Source organism: Pseudorca crassidens, chromosome 16, assembly GCF_039906515.1.
Source record: "Pseudorca crassidens isolate mPseCra1 chromosome 16, mPseCra1.hap1, whole genome shotgun sequence".
NCBI classification, from domain to species: Eukaryota; Metazoa; Chordata; class Mammalia; order Artiodactyla; family Delphinidae; genus Pseudorca; species Pseudorca crassidens.
The window spans coordinates 57,689,802-57,703,486 of NC_090311.1; the positions used below are offsets into that span (position 1 = coordinate 57,689,802).

At 45.3% G+C, this 13,685-nt stretch overlaps 1 protein-coding gene across 8 annotated transcripts in view; it reads right to left on the reverse strand.

The window, feature by feature from the left end:
- LRMDA (leucine rich melanocyte differentiation associated) overlaps window positions 1–13,685 on the reverse strand; it is a 1,270,435-nt gene that overhangs the window by 1,210,397 nt on the left and 46,353 nt on the right. Inside the window, exon 7 of one of the 8 annotated variants that reach the window (XR_010935929.1) lies at window positions 8,515–10,465. The exons of 6 other annotated variants lie outside the window; for them this stretch is intronic. The gene's annotated coding sequence lies outside the window, so the exon portion shown is untranslated. Of the gene's footprint in view, window positions 1–8,514; window positions 10,466–11,346; window positions 13,627–13,685 lie in introns of those variants that run through there. One more of the 8 variants, XR_010935930.1, reaches the window with a different exon arrangement.

A 13,685-nucleotide genomic window follows, 5' to 3' on the forward strand; every position in this document is an offset into this window, starting at 1 on the left:
CAGCCATACAAAGACCGGAGCACAAGCATGCCAGACAGAAGCAACTTCAAGTACACAAGACCATACTTAGGGATAAACCTGGGTTGAGGGAAAGGCGGTAGGGTGGGGGGAGCACGGAGAACTAAGACAGATGGGCTGAGGTAGGAAAAGGTGGGCCAAGGCGAGATCGGGCGCGGCCTGGGTGTTCAGAGGCTGTTCCCCGACCAGCCGGCCTTGGACAAACTCTGGAGGCCTGGCAAAGCAGTCTCCGCTCCCTGACCCGACCCGGCTCCAGCCCCCACCCCCGTGCTTCCCCCGCGAAGCCCCTACCGCAGGTGACAGCCAGCCCGCGAATTCCTCACCGGGTCCCAAGACCCCCTTTGCCCACCTTCCTTGTCGCGCTTGGATTTGAGAATCGCGGTGCGGCCACGTGCGGCGGAAGACGGTGCTGCCTATTAGGACCTCGGCGGCGCTGGGGCCTCTGGGGCGGCCCTCCGGGGCTGCCCTTGCGCGTGCCTGACCCAATCTGCGCTGAGGCCCGCCTCTCCCGGCCCGGCCGCCCCCTGCGCTCTCTCTCGAGTCTCCAGAGCTACTTCCTGCGCGGGCACGGGATCCCAGCGTCCGGGCGCCCCACCGAAAGCTCCACGTGCAGTTCCCAACTCTATGGTTCCGCCTCCTGCTTTCTTTTAATTAATACTTGCATGATATGTCATTTTCCAGCCTTTTGCTTTCAATCTGGCTGTATCATTATATTTGAGGTAATTTTTTGTGTAGACAGTGTATAAGTTGGGCCATGTTTTTTAATCCTGCTGCCATCTCTGTCTTTTAATTATTGTATTTAGATAATCTATATTTTGTGTAATTTCTGATATGCTAAGGCTTAAGTGTATTTTTTTTTTCTGTTTCTTCTTTGTTTTGCCTTTCTCTTTTCTCTTCATCAAGTAGATTACTTAACTTTTTAAAAATTCCATTTTGATTTATGTATAGTGTTTTTGAGTGTATCTCTTTGTATAGCTTTTTTTAGTGGTTGCTGTATTACTTTATACCTACATAACTTGTCATGGTCTATGTCATTTTACCAGTTGAAGTTAAGATAGAGGTCTTATCTCCCTTTGTGTTCCTTTACTCTCTCCCATTTATAATATAATTATTTTAAACATTTCTTATATATATATTTAGAACTGCTAAGATATTATATAATTTGCTTGAATCATCAAACATTAGAAAATTTAAGAAGAGTATATCTATTATATTTACCCATATTTTTGCTTATTGTGCTATTTCTTCCTGATGTTCTAAAGTTCCTCACTTTATCATTTCCTTTCTGTTTAGAGAACTTCCTTTTGCCTTTCTTTTAGGATAGTTCTGCTGGCAACAAATTACTTTACTTTTCCTTAATCAGAGAATGTCTTCATTTCTTCTCCACTCCTGAAGGATATTTTTGCTGGTATAGGACTCTGAATTGACAGTTTTTTACTTGCAACACTTAAATATATTGTGCCACTCCCCTCTGGCCCCTATGGTTTCTGACGAGAAACAAACAGTAATTCAAATTATTTTCCCCTTGAGGTAAAGTGTGATTTTTATGTCTACTTTCAAGAATTTTTCTTTACTTTTAGTTTTTAGTAGTTTAATTATGATGCATCTTAGGATAGATATCTTTGAGTTTATCCTGTAATGGGTTCACTCAGCTTCTTGAATTAGGTTTATGTCTCTTGACAAATTTGGAAAGGTTTCCACCAGTACTTCTTTTCATACTTTTTCAGCCCCACCCTCTTTCTCCTCTCCTTGCTGGACTCTGACACCCAAATGTTAGATATTTTGTTATAGTCCTACATGTTTCTGAAGCTCTGTTCTTCCTTCCTCCATTCCTTCCTTTCTCCCTCCCTCCTTCCCTTCCTTCCTTTCTCCCTCCCTCCCTCCCTCCCTCCCTCCATCCCTCCCTTCCTTCCTTCCTTTCTTTCTCTTGCTCTCACTCTTATTCAGATTGGGTAATTTCTATAGTTTTAGTTTCTGGTTCACTGATTCTTTGCTCTACCTTCCATTCCAGTGTTGACCCCATTCCCTGAGCTTTTAATTTTGGTTACAGTATTCTTTAGCTCTAATATCTCCATTTTTATCTTCCATTTCTTATTGAGTCTTTCTATTTTTTTTTGTTTGTTGCAAATACATTTGTAATTGCTTGCTGAAGCATTTTTATCATGGTTACTTTAAAACTCGTCAGATAATTGTAGCATCTCTGTCTCTTTTACACTGTGAGTACAATGAGAGTTTAAGCAGAATCCTTCACACATGGAGATGCCTTCTGGATATTTGTGATTTTTTTCCTCCAATGTTTTCCAGCTGCTACATGCACACCCACTTTATTTATTTACTTATTTTTTAACATCTTTATTGGAGTACAATTGCTTTACAGTGGTGTGTTAGTTTCTGCTTTATAACAAAGTGAAACAGTTATACATATACATATGTTCCCATATCTCTTCCCTCTTGTGTTTCCCTCCCTCCCACCCTCCCTCTCCCACCCCTCCAGGCGGTCACAAAGCACTGAGCTGATCTCCCTGTGCTATGCGGCTGCTTCCCACTAGCTATCTATTTTACGTTTGGTAGTGTATATATGTCCATGCCACTGTCTCACTTTGTCACAGCTTACCCTTCCCCCTCCCCATATCCTCAAGTCCATTCTCTAGTAGGTCTGTGCACACCCAATTTAACATTAAATTTTTTGCTACTTTTCTTTATCAAGTCTTTCTAAAACATTCAATTTAGTTAATATAAAAAAATTATTTTTATAGTCAGATTTTATTAGTTTATGTTATATTTAAATCAATAAGGTAATTAAAATTCAAGTAAAGCTGACATAAACAGGCTTAGGAACACATACAACTAATTTGTAGTAAGCAGACAACACAACTGGTGGACATGTTGGAGAGTAGCATACAAGTGTTTATCGTATTGAGGGCATAAGTCCATATGTTTTACAGAGGAAATAAAGAAATATTTAAATGGAGGTCAATTAGCAGAAACAAAAACCAAACCAAGCCAAACAAGCAAGCAAACAAAACATTTCACACTCTGGAATTCTACCAAAGGCATACAATAACTAAGAAAAACTTATTTATTAAAACTACCAAGCTTTGGGTAAGAAAACCATGAGTCTATGGCTGCTCACACCCCATTCCCCTTCCCTCAGCTTTGTCAATGCCATGAAAACCAGTAGCTTCACCATTGATGCTGGAGGGGGCACAATTTATTTGGAGCACTGTCAGTTGAAGAGATAATCTCAGTGGCTAGCAAACAGGGAGGAGCATCCTCTCCATTAATCTGAGGTTTTAGGCTTGGTTCTGACAAGCAAAGGACTGGTGGACTAGCCAGGAATTTATCAAGAAGTTGCAGGTGGTAAGATAGCCATCAGGGGCTTGATGAGCTTCCCACATATCCTGGGATGACCAGAGACTGTGTGCATGTATAGCAGGGACCAAAGAGGGCCAGAGATGCCCACACATCCCTGGCCAACAGAGCCTGTGCACACGTGCAAAGATGTGAGGCAATATTAAGGGTACCAACAAATCTGTAATTGTTATCTTAGAAAGAAAGTAGAAAGTGAAAGGGGTATAAAAATTATTTAAAGATATAATGACCAAAACCTTCCTAAATATAATAAAAATATTAATCTGCATATCCAAGAAGCTCAATAAATCCTAAGTAGGATCAATACAAAGAGTTTCACATCTGGATCCACACAGTCGAATCGGTGAAAGCCTAAGACAAAGAAAATTTTCAAAGCAGCAAGTGAAAAACAACTCATCCCATACAAGAGAACAACAATACAATTTTTTTTTGCTATGCCGTGCAGCTTGTGGGATCTTATTTCCCAGACCAGGGATCAAATGCAGGCCCTCAGCAGTGAGGGCGTGGAGTCTTAACCACTGTACTGCCAGGGAATTACCACCAACAATACAATTAACAGCTGATTTCTCATCAGAAACAATGAAGGTTAAAAAGCAATGGATTGACATATTCAAAATACTAGAAGAAAAGAAAAATGTTCAATCAAGAATTCCGTATCCAGGGACTTCTCTGGTGATACAGTGCTTAAGAATCTGCTTGCTAGGGGACACGGGATCGTGCCCCGGTCCGGAACGATCCCACATGCCGCCGAGTGGCTGGGCACGTGAGCCATGCCGCTGAGCCTGCGCGTCTGGAGCCTGTGCTCCGCAGCGGGAGAGGCCACAACAGTGAGAGGCCCACGTACCACAAAAAAAAAAAAAAAAAAAAAAAGAATCTGCCTGCTAATGCAGGGGACATGGGTTTGAGCTCTAGTCCAGGGAGATCCCACATGCCACAGAGCAACTAAGCCAGTGTGCCACAACTACTGAGCCTGCACTCTAGAGCCTGCTAGCCACAACTACTGAAGCCCACGCACCTAGAGCCCATGCTCACAGAGAGAGAAGCCACCGTAATGAGCAGCCCGTGCACTGCAATGAAGAGTAGCCCCCACTTGCCGCAACTAGAGAAAGCCCATGTGCAGCAACGAAGACCCAACACAGCCAATTAATTAATTAATTAATTTTTAAAAAGAGCTATTAAAAAAAAAGCCTACACCCAGATGGATTTACTGGTAAATCAAATTTAAATATTTAAAGAAGAAATAGTACCAATCCTTCACAAATTCAGGAAACAGTGGAGGAGGGATACTTCCCAACTCATTCTATGAGGCTAGATTTACCCAGAAAGCCAAGCTAGACAAATATATCATAAAAAAAGAAAACCTATATCCTACATGAACGTAGATGAAAGAATCCTTAACAAAATATTAGCAAACTAAATTCAGCAACATATAAAAAGGATTAAACACCATTACTGGGACTTCCCTAGTGGTCCAGTGGTTAAGACTTTGCCTTCCAATGCAGGGGGTGAGGGGGTTCACTCCCTGGTTGTGGAGTTAAGATCCCACATGCCTCGTGGCCAGAAAAACAAAACATTAAAAAAAACAACAACAGAAGCAACGTTGTAACAAATTCAATAAAAACTTTAAAAAAAAAAAAAGGTCCTTGGGCTTCCCTGGTGGTGCAGTGGTTAAGAATCCGCCTGCCAATGCAGGGGACACAGGTTCGAGCCCTGGTCCAGGAATATCCCACATGCTGCAGAGAAACTAAGCCCGTGTGCCACAACTACTGAGCCTGCGCTCTAGAGTCCACGAGCCACAACTACTGAAGCCCACATGCCTAGAGCCTGTTCTCTGCAATGAGAAGCCACCACAATGAGAAGCCCACACTCCACAACGAAGAGTCACCCCCGCTCACCACAACTAGAGAAAGCCTGCACGCAGCAACAAAGACCCAACGCAGCCAAAAATAAATAAATAAATAAACAAACAAACAGACCAAAAAAAAAAGAATATGCCTTCCAGGGACTTCCGTGATGGTCCAGTGGTAAAGAATCTGCCTTACAATGCAGGGGATGTGGGTTCGATCCCTAGTCAGGGAACTAAGATCCCACATGCCATGGGGCAACTAAGCCCATGTGCCACAACTACTGAGCTCATGCGCCTCAACTAGAGAGCCTGTGTGCTGCAAACTACAGAGCCCACACACTCTGGAACCCGCCTGCCACAACTACAGCGTCCACATGCCCTGGAGCACACACACCAGAACTAGAGAGCGAAAAACCCACTTTCCACAACTAGAGAGAAGGCTGCGTGCCACAATGAAGAGCCCCCATGCTGCAAAGAAGATCCCACATGCCGCAACTAAGACCCAACACAGCCAAAAATAAATAAATATATAAATAATAAATAAATCTTTAAAAAATAAAATCCGTGTTCCAATGCAGGGGACGCGAGTTCAATCGCTGGTCAGGGAACTAAGATTCCACATGCCACGGGGCAACTCTCATGGGCCACAAGTACTGAGCCTGCGCACTCTAGAGCCCACATGCCACAACTAGAGAGCCTGTGTGGTGCAATTACTGAGCCTGCATGCTACAACTAGAGAGCCGCACACCGCAGTGAAGAGCCTGCTCGCCGCAACAAAAGATCCCACATGCCGCAACTAAGACCTGATGCAGCCAAATAAATAAATAAATAAATAATTTTTGAAAAATGGTTCACATCAAAAAAAGAACTTAAGAAAAATACAACACCATTACTAAGTGGTATTTATCATAGGAATGTAAGGTTGGTTTAATATTTGAAGATTAATTAATATATAGTAAACCATTATTAAAAGAATAAAGGACAAAACTGATATGATAATTTCAAGGAGAAATAGACAATTTAATAGTAATAATTGGAAATTTCAATACCTCACTCAGTAGATGTAGAAAAATCATTTGACAAAATCCAGTGCTAATTCATGATTTTTTTTTTAAGTTATGCTGGGACAATTGGATATCCACATGCAAAGAAATGAACTTAGACTCTTACCTCATACCATACACAAAGATTAACTTCAAATGAATCACAGTCAAAAAGTTAAACACAGAGTTAGCATATGACCTAGAAATTACTTACTCCTAGATATATGTCCAAGAAAACTGAAAACATATGTGCACACAAAACCTTGTACATGAATGATCATAGCAGCATTATTCATAACTACCAAAGAGTGGAAACAACTCAAAAGTACATCAGTGAGAAATGGAAAAAAAAATGTTGTAAATCCTAATAGTGGAATACTGTTTGGCCATAAAAAGGAATGAAGTTCTCTTACATGCTAGAACATGGATGAATCTTTAAAAGTATTATCCTGAGTGAAAGAAGCCAGACACAGAAAGCCTCATATTGTATGATTCCATTTATATTGAATGTCTATAGTAGGAAAATCCATAGAGACAAAATGTAGATTAGTGATTTCCAGGTACTGGGTGAGGGAGGAATGGGGACTGACTGCTAATGGGTATGTTTTTTTTGCGGGGAGGGGGGTGATGAAACATTATGGAATTAGGTAGTGGTGATATTTATACAACCACTGAATTAATATATATTTAAAAACCACTGAATTTTACCTTTTCAATGAATGGACTTTATGGCATGTGAGTTATGCTTCAAAACAGTTGTTATATGTTTTTTAAATGGATCGTAGACCTAAATCTAAAACCTGGTTTCCTAGGACTAGGGCTGGAACCCAGGATTGACTGAAAATGGCCCTGAAAATTGACTGATAATTTGGAGGGAATGATGGAAATGTTCTAAAACTGGATTGTGACCACAGTTGTGCAACTCTATTATAAGTTTACTAAAAATCATCACATTGTTCACTAACAATGGGCAATTCTATGGTATGTAAATTTTACCTCAATAAAGCTGTTCAAAAAAACCCAAACCCACTGAAAACAGAAATCAAAATGTCATAGTTAATAGCGGGCAAAAGTTGGGATGGGCAACAGATGAATGGACAAAGAAGATGTGGCACATATATACAATGGAATATTACTCAGCCATAAAAAGAAATGAAATTGAGTTATTTGTAATGAGGTGGATGGACATAGAGTCTGTCATACAGAGTGAAGTAAGTCAGAAAGAGAAAAACAAATACCATATGCTAACACATATGTATGGAATCTAAAAAAAAAAAATGGTCATGAAGAACCTAGGGGCAAGAAGGGAATAAAGACACAGACCTACTAGAGAATGGACTTGAGGATATGGGGAGGGGGAAGACACAGACCTACTAGAGAATGGACTTGAGGATATGGGGAGGGAAGGGAGGGGGAATGGACTTGAGGATATGGGGAGGGGGAAGGGTGACAAAGTGAGAGAGAGGCATGGACATATATACACTACCAAATGTAAAATAGATAGCTAGTGGGAAGCAGCCACATAGCACAGGGAGATCAGCTCGGTGCTTTGTGACCACCTAGAGGGGTGGGAGAGGGAGGGTGGGAGGGAGGGAGATGGAAGAGGGAAGAGATATGGGAACATGTATATATGTATGGCTGATTCACTTTGTTATGGAGCAGAAACTAACACACCATTGTAAAACAATTATACTCCAATAAAGATGTTTTTAAAAAAAAGTATCATGGAATGAGAAAGAAAAAAAAAATGTTGGGATGGGAATTTCACTTAAAAATTAAAAAGGGGAACTAGCAGTGGGGGAGGGCAGTACTGGAATACAGAATGTTGTTTCTTGAGCTCATTGTGGGTTACAGTTTGTGAAAACTTATTGAGCTATATTCTAATGATATGTGTACTTTTCTGTGTGTATATTATACCACAAAAAGTTTAAAAAGTGGCATTGGGAGCTCGGAGAGGCCATGAGTGAGCCAGTAACGAGTTATAGAAGTTGAGAGGCTCAGCTATACAGTTGTTCTTGGGTCCCCAGACGATTTTTGTGTTCTTATTGCCACCATCTTACAATAACCCCCACTACTAGAGCTAGCCTAGGTGAGTTTCTGTTTCTCACTATGGAAAAAACCTCACTAATATACCCACACATATAGCTACCAAAATGTCAGCTCTGAGAGGGCAGGGGATTTTGCACATCACTGAATCCCCCGTGCCCAGAACAATACCTGGCATGTAGTAGGTGCTCAATACATATTTCTTGAATAAGCAGACAAATGAATGAACAAAGGAACAGTTGTAGAGGAAGGGAGGTATAGAGGGAGAGATCTGTAAACACAGACATTTTTCAATACAGCCTGGACAATATTTTCACATGGATATGGACAGATGCTATGGGGGGGGCAGAGGGTGAAATAATGCCTCCTGGGGAATGTCAGGAAAATGTGGCAGGGGAGGACACATGGGAGCTGGGTCTTGAAGGATGAGTAAGAGTTTGCCAGAGAAAGAATGCAAGGAAGTGGGATAGATAGAGATAAACACAGACAAAAGCACATTGTTCTGAAAGAGCCTGGCATTCTTGGGGACCCGGAGAAGGCTCATGTGGAGGTTCATACCCAGAAGTGCAGGGTTCAAGGTGAGAGAAGAGGCCAGAGAGGTAAGTTAGGGGCAAATGGAAAAGGGTCATCTATACCCAGCCAAGACATTTGAACTGACTCCTGTGGGAACCACAGCCAAGAGAGAATTTTTAAGCAGGGGTCAGATGTGCTTTTTAGGGAACTCATTTTGGCTGGAGAAAGAAGAGTTTCTCTGAGTTCACAAGCCATCTATTCTGTCAGTATCTACATTTCTTTACGTCTATGTCTCTCTCTCTGTGCGTTCGTCTCTTCCTTCTATCTCTCTCCATATGTTTTCATGTCTCGCAGTCTCTCTTCCCTGTCTATGTATTTCTTTCCATTTTTTTCTCAAGACACCACCCCTTGAAGATGTCCCTCAACTGCCTCCATCTTATCTGTCCCCAGACACCTTTCGGATTCCATCTCCGGGACTCATTTTCTCCAGGACACCATCCCCACCCACGCTTGGGTGCTTCACAAACAAGAGGATTGCCTTTTGCACAGCTAGCTCTTCAGGGGCTTTCCAGCGTATGGACAAGGCATCTGGAAGAAGGGGAAGGGCCTGAGCCACCCTCTACTGGGCCCAGAGGGGGTGCCCCCAGGCCTGCATGGAACCAACAGGCTGGGAGCACTACACTCCCCTCTCAGGCATCCTGTTACTGCTTATGACACGGTTGGGGCCAACGGCTCCCAATGCCAATCCAGCCTCAGCCAGGAAAGCCTACTGCCCAGTTGCTCAGACCTCTGACCTGCTCTGCAGTATTTCCTAGCATCTGCTCACCTTCCCCAGGGACTGGACAAGGAGGTGAAGGAGGAACAGCCCCTCCCCCCAAGCTGAGGCTGGGACTCCTCTCCCGGACAATCCCATCCCCTGGGACATGAGGGTCAAGCTGCTCTTGGAGATATGACCTCAGAGATGTGCAGCAAGGGCCCTTGGCCGAATTTATCACCACGGGGCTATAATTAGGTTTGTTAACATACAGTGGAGTGTAGTCTTGTTGACTAGGAACTTAATCACGTTACTATTGAGTTCCTGGACGCATTGCTCGGGGGTGACTGTTTTACTTGTAGAGTTATAGCCAAGCCCAACGGGAGGAAATTAGCTTTGGACACAAGTTTGGAGGGGGGTTCTTTTTCCTCCTGACTCTGTCTCCCTCTCCCCGCTTCCATGTGAAAATATTTAGCAAACAGTGACAATGATGAAAAACAGTAGGAAACAAAATGTTCTACATTAGTATAAAACATGAAAAATGCAGCAAGGACCCTTAGCGGTACAACATGTGTTATGCTGGCTGGCAGTCCATTAGCTCTGATAGACATTTCACTTACCTAAGTCAAATATAACAGTCTAGTATTCATTAATATAAGAAGGGGCTGTGGAATCAGAGCTACCATCTGGCTGGGCCGACAGAATAATCTACAACTCATGATTAGGTCTAAGGAGTGGGGTTTCACTTTAATCTTTCTCATTGCTCGAAATTTCCATCTGCGCAGTTCGGCACATCATTTTTCTTCAAGACAAATGTGCTGTTTTTCATGTTCCAAAATTAGATCAGAAGAAAACGATTAATCATGTCACGGCCTGGGAAAGGAAACAAAGCTCCGATATTCTGCTCTCCCCTCACCCCTCCCCACCCGCCCCTCCCCAGGCCCCCGGACCGTTGAAAGTTTCTCTTTTTTCCCCCAACCTCTGGGTTTTCAGCACAACTTTTGGAGACGCCACCACCAGCCGAGAGGAGGAGGGTAGGATTGGAGGGAAAGGGCGCCGGCTGGGCTTAAGGGGAGAGTCAGTGCCGGGGGGCGGGGGGGGAGGGGGCCTGGGTCCGGCACCCCCCCCCCCCCGCCCCGCCCCGGGGAGTCACCCCGGCCGGTCTGCACCGCCCGCCCCTGGGAGCCGCCGAGTCCGGGCACTGGGCGCTGCCGCGGGCCCAGAGTGACAAAAAGGGCTGCGCGCCTCCCTCCCGCGTCCCTCCCACGGCCGCCACAGCCCTGTCTGTCAGCCGGCTCGCAAGTCATAACAAATCCCTGGCGCGGAGCTGAAGCTGAGCATTTGCCGCAGCGTCATGGGGATGATGAATGACCCGCAGGCCTTTGAAGTGCTCTGCCAGTTCAGCTGGGTCCGCGGTGCTGACAGAGAAATATACACAACAGCGTAACCAATAATGAGAACATTAAACATTCCTGCGCCGTGACAGGCTGACAGAAAAACCCAGGCTCGCATCAATCATCGCGCAGATAGAACCTTGACAATTGGCCCCTCGCTGATACCTGCGGTCACCTTGCCCTCTCCCCGGCCTGCCCTCGCCCTCTCCTCTTCCTCCCTCACGTTTTCCTCTTTCTTTCCGTCCTGACTCCCCCACGCCTCTTCTCCAGGCTCTGGCCGGCTTCTCTCCCCTCTCTTTCCCCACTCTCTCTCCCCCACCTCCCCTCCCCCGCCCCTCCTCCTCCCTGTTCCCTGCCCTCCCGTGACTGCCTTCTGGGCCTCCCAGAGGTCAAGTGAGGTTTGAGCCACTTCCATTTGGTTAGGTCGCCCCTGCCTGAAACCATGAAGAGATGCCGCTTCTGGGTAAGAAGTGTGAAGTCTTCAAGTTTATATTTAACAATCTGTCACTTTTAACCAGATGCAAAAAATAATAATACAATCACTGTACATAAAACCTCATTTGGAAATATTAAAAGTCTAAAGCAAGGTCCTTGGGGAAAGTGAGGACCACATGAATCCCCTTCTCCCTCCCCTGCAGGGGGAGGGTCTCTCTGGATTCTTCCTGTGTGACCTCTGCCAGGGAACCTTCTCTTCGGGCCAGCCTCTGCCACTTTCTTTTCATCTGGGCTTATCTGACAGGATCTGATTTCTGATCTGTCTGAAAGGGAAAAAACAGCAGAGAAACACAAAGATCTCTTCCTTTTCCTCCAACGGGAAATGAAATCTGCCCAGATAAAGCATATTGGATGGACCTTCACCCAGCTGCCTGACGAGCCGCTGGAGACCTCTTAGCCACTCTCTGAACCCTCCAGGGCTCCCAACAGAACTTGGTTTGGGCCACACTTTCCTGGACTGAGCCTCTATTCCTGCCTTGTGAAGGTGGGGCATCCCCCCACTCCACACATACAGATTCCCCTGCCAGGCCCACTCCCCACTGGTCAGCAGGGGCCTATGGTGAGAGGCCAGGGTCCCAGTCCCACCACGAGAACTTGGGCAAGTCCGGAATGTTCCTGGACCTCTATTTCTTCATCCAAATATGGGAGAAGTCTCTATTTCAGGGCTCTTACGGGTCTCTCTACCTTCTCCAGATGCAAAATGTTATTTTTCCTCCTTTTACTCTTGGAGGGTATTTTCGTGGGGTTTTTTGTATTTTGTTTTCATTCTTGGCTTTGGGGGAGAGAAGACATTCCCTGACTTTCTAGAAAGTCATGAAAAACTCCCTACAACCTCCACACACAGGTCCAGAAATGGTGAGCAGCAGAGGGGACAGGTCACTTCATGGTCAGCCAGGGACCAAGGGTGTTAGGAGGAGGCTGGTGGGAACCTGGGGGTGGAGGTAGGAAGGCCTATACACTTCAAGTACATTTGCAAATTGGTTCAGGTGAGCCAGCTCAGGTGCGAAGAAGGCCAGCTCTGTTCCCACCACCCGTTCTACTTGCTCTGCTTACCCTGGCCTACAATGACCTTGCCCTCCTTGAAATCCTGTGACCCCTGGCTCAGATGAGCATCTTGCCTGCCCAACTAGACTTGAAGCTACTTGAGGCCTGGGATGGCGCCATGCTCTGCTCTTCTCTGGGTCACCTGGGAACAGGATGATGTCTTGTTCTGAAATGCCTGCCCCACCCATAGCCCCCCTTCCCTAAGGTACCGCTCCTACTAGGTCTGCTCAAGGCGAAGGCCTCACAGGAATGTCTGCACTATATAACCTTACCCTTTGCTACAGTTGATCATTCCAGTAGTGAATGCCTATCCCTGCAACCAATCAGATTCTCTTTTCCTTGAAAAATCTGAACTCAGCCACAGGTGGTGCTGGGCTCCTGAAAGTCAGGTAGTGTTTGGGTCTGAGGAAGCCACTATGAGCCATGTATGTGCTGGGAGAAGCCAGCGGCGGTGGGGGTGGGGTGGGGGGAGCTGATCTTCAAAGTGAAGTAAGAGAATGAGCAGGTGAGCAAAAAGAAGCAGATGAGAAATGCCAGGTAGACCCAGAAGACAGTATAGCTTCACTTCCTGACTTGCCTATTCCTGTCCCCTGAGTCCTGGTTGTACTGCTTCCTGCCCTTGGATGCCTTTGAGATAGCTGACCGCTGGAAAAGACATGTGACCCAGGCCTGGCCAGTCATTCTATCCCATCATTCTGCCTATACAGATGGGCCCAGAGATAGGCATGGGACCCATGTCAGGCCAGTCAGAGTCCTTCCCTGGGATTTCATATCTTGATTCTGAAAGAGAGATGCTCTCCATTCCTTTTGTTTATTTATTTATTTATTTTTGGCTGCATTGGGTCTTTGTTGCTGTGTGCGGGCTTTCTCTAGTTGTGGCGAGCGGGGGCTACTCTTTGTTGTAGTGCATGAACTTCTCATTGTGGTGGCTTCTCTTGTTGCGGAGCACGGACTCTAGGCGCGCAGGCTTCAGTAGTTGTGGCATGTGGGCTTAGTTGCTCCGTGGCATGTGGGATCTTCCTGGATCGGGGATCGAACGCGTGTCCCCTGCATTGGCAGGCGGGTTCTCAACCACTGCACCATCAGGGAAGCCCTCCATTCCTTTTGGATTGAGAGTGGTAAGGTTAGGACCCCAGAGCTGCCAGCACCAGGGCTGCTGC